Source organism: Aquarana catesbeiana, linkage group LG03 (genome assembly GCF_042186555.1).
Source record: "Aquarana catesbeiana isolate 2022-GZ linkage group LG03, ASM4218655v1, whole genome shotgun sequence".
Classification (NCBI taxonomy): domain Eukaryota; kingdom Metazoa; phylum Chordata; class Amphibia; order Anura; family Ranidae; genus Aquarana; species Aquarana catesbeiana.
The window spans coordinates 277,245,670-277,249,126 of record NC_133326.1 but is presented as its reverse complement, the minus strand read 5'-3'; the positions used below and the strand labels follow the sequence as shown (position 1 = coordinate 277,249,126).

At 33.7% G+C, this 3,457-nt stretch overlaps 1 long non-coding RNA gene across 1 annotated transcript in view; it reads right to left on the bottom strand.

Moving 5' to 3' along the window:
- Window positions 1-2,816: 2,816 nt before the first annotated feature.
- Window positions 2,817-3,457, bottom strand: part of LOC141134522 (uncharacterized) — a 739-nt gene continuing 98 nt past the window's right edge. The window contains exons 1-2 of the long non-coding RNA XR_012243183.1: window positions 3,194-3,457; window positions 2,817-3,111 (exon numbers count right to left, since the gene is read on the bottom strand). The exon at window positions 3,194-3,457 is cut by the window's right edge and continues 98 nt beyond it. This is a non-coding gene — a long non-coding RNA (uncharacterized lncRNA). The remainder of the gene's footprint in view (window positions 3,112-3,193) is intronic.

Here is a 3,457-nt window from a genome sequence, read left to right as displayed (position 1 = left end):
TATTATTTGTATTTATTGTAGATATTAATTGATGATTTATCTAAGTAGTAGCAATATTAAGGACAGATATTATATATTTTTCTGCGCTTTTTAATAATTTTTTAATAACCATATAAAAAAAAATTTTTTTATTTTAAAAATTCTAAATTTATATCTTGCAATAGCATCAAAATAGAACAGATTTATTTATTTTTCATGCTCTAATCAACATCTTATTTATTCTATAGAAATGCCTAGCTGCTTTGCTCTGTTTTGCAGCCACAACAGTGGTTCTATTAATCATCCTCCCAATATAAACTACTACGTATTTCCCAAGGACTGTCAAGCAATTACAAATGGCTTCAAAATGCTGGTATGGAGCCAGAGATGATTGAGGAATACATTCCATTAATCAAAGCAGATCTGCGTGGGAACACGTATCGAATTTGTTCCGCCCACTTCACCCCTGACTGTTTTATTGGACAAGGAAAACAAAGAAAATTGAAAGCAGAAGCGGTGCCAACACTATTTGCAGCAAGATCTACAATGACACCAGCAGCAAATAAATGGAAAACAAGACTAAATAAAATTAGACAATTAACTTACATGAAGGCGGAAACATCTACATCTTCACTTGTCAGCACAACATGTACATGCCAATGTACAAAAGTGCAAATGAAAGATGCAGAAACCCAAACAGACCTTTTGGATGTTAATATCCCTGAATCCCAAGAAACATATTGTAAAATTGCAAGTGGAAGATCTATAGCTTTAGATCATCCATATAGCAGTTCAGGGGCTGGTTTAATGACACCACCTCCGGTGCCACTATCGTCATCAGCTGAGTTTGCAACAATATTGCAAACAAGAACACTGATAGATTCTCCTTTTCAGTCCGAGGTTGACAGTCCCGAAATTAGACCGAAAAGAAAATTGGCCTATTATGATGACCCAATTTTCAACGTTTCTGATTGTGATACTCCACTAAAAGATGACATTAGCATTTGTGAAAGTGTCGAAGAAATTGAAAGTGGAGAAGCAATCCCATATCCCCTGAATTTAGTCAAAGAAAGAAAATTTATTATTTTCGAAAGCAGTCTGGATCTATTGCTGTTTCAAATGCGTTGTCCAGATCCAGACTGTATTTCGAAAATCAAAAAGATTGACAAACAAATAATTGGAACAATGGTTTCTGTGTTTTCAACATGTTCAGCTGCTCATCGAAAGAAGATCTGGGAAAGCCAGCCAAAAATAAAAAATAATCCTGCAGGTAATATTTTACTTGCTGGCGCCATTTGTGTAAGTGGAGGTAGCTACAAAAAAGTAAGAGAAATGTTTGAACTCTGTGGTATTGAGATTTTCGGACAAACATCGTACAATCGAGCTCAAAACCTATACATTTTTAAGGCAATTGACCATAGCTGGCAAGAAAACAATGGCAATGTGATCAGAGAATTGTCTGATAAACCTTTGTTTCTTGTCGGCGATGGCCAATGTGACAGCCCTGGCTTTTCTGCCAAATACTCCACTTACACATTTATGGATCTTTTTTCCAAAAAAATAGTGGATTTTGAGTTGGTGCAGGTGTCACAAACAACCTCTTCTGTAGCAATGGAGAAATTTGGTTTTCAAAAATGTTTAGATAGATTAATTGAAAAAAAAATTGATATTCAATTTGTGGGAACCGACCGTCACACTGGCATAACTAAATTATTAAATGAAAAATATAAAAATATAAATCATCAATTCGACATTTGGCATTATGCAAAAAAATTAAAAAGAAAATTGATGCAAATTTCCAAAAAAAAAATTTATAGTCCAATTTTGCCGTGGATTGGACCCATACTAAACCATTTTTATTGGTGTAGTAGAGCTTGTCAAGGAAACGATGAAGTTTTTAAACAACTATGGCATTCTCTATTACATCATATTGTAAATGAGCATGTATGGAAAATAGGCGATATAGAACACCGATGCTTACACGATGAGATTAATGTGGATGATCCAAAGGTTCCCTGGTTAATCCAACAGTCACCTGCATTTCATGCATTATCCACAATTATTTTGGATCCTAAATTAGAAAAAGACATGAAACATCTTAATTTTTTTTGTCAGACTGGTGTGATAGAAACGTATCACAGTATGATTCTAAAATATCGTCCTAAACGAATTCATTATAAATTTGATTCAATGGATGCAAGGACAAAATTGGCGGCATTAAGCCACAATCATAATGTGATACGTAAACCGGCTCTGACAAAAAAAAAAGATGACAGTGGTGTTGAAGTTTTAGTTGAACGAAAAAACTTGGAGTTCCCAAGAGGTAGAAAGAAGTGGATAGTGCGGAATGTATTTCAAAAAATGGACAATGAACATGCCATCCACATGCTTTGCAAGATGATTAGCATTGTTGAGGGAACACTAATCTCTTCTTGGAAACCCAAAAATCCAGAAATGCCTAAAAACATTGCTCCGGTAGAAAGGCCAGAAACCAGTACTGCTGTAAAGGAACATATGACACGTTTTCCAACACTGGACAAAAAATAAAGTGAATTATCATATGTCCATATAACATATTTTTATTTATAGTGTTGATAGAAAATATATTTAAAACCCAATAAAAATTACATTGCTGTTTTTATGCATGAGTTTATATTTTTTAAAGATTACGATATTATTGTATATTTTGATCATATTTTATTACATTAATAAATTTTTTTTTATAAATAATTTCTGAATCAGAATATTTTGTACTAAATAAAAATTTTTTAAGAATGTTTACTGACACTGCTAATATTAAAATGTAATGTAGTTGAACAAAAAAAAATCAAAAAACATTATAATAAAATACTCATTTATTTAAAACAACAAATAAAATTGTCAACATAAAAACAAATATAACATAAAACCAAAAATTGGCATATAAATATGTTCATCAAACTTTAATGAAAAGCCATCTCTGAGGCATCGTAATCGTCGGAATAAAGAAAACCCACGTAAGAGCCGTTTGGATCTGGGAAAACCTCTCTAACTACTTTTACGGCACAGGATGGAATGACTCTTCTGTTGCCCTTCCCTAAAAACCCATATATCCAAGCTATGAATGCCCGGTAGGCCGTTTTCCTCAATCGCCTGAAAAAAAAAATTAAAAAAATGTGCACTAAAAAATATGTAATTTTTTTTTCATTCATTAGAGTATCATTTATCAATTTACCTATTGTTGTTGGCATCCACGACAGGTAGATCATCCAAATGCATCGTCATGAACATCAGGCGAACATGTTCCTCTGTTGCAATTTGAGAGATGAACATATTCGCATTTGTGATGCAGTTACTGCCCTCAGGGATACAGCCATGGACCTCAGAAATTTCACGACAACAAACCGATTCGATTTGTGTTGCCATTGGTATGCAACTCTCACACAAACACCAGTCGGTATTGCCAATTCTGTCCTCGGGTGTCTCTTCCAATTGCGAA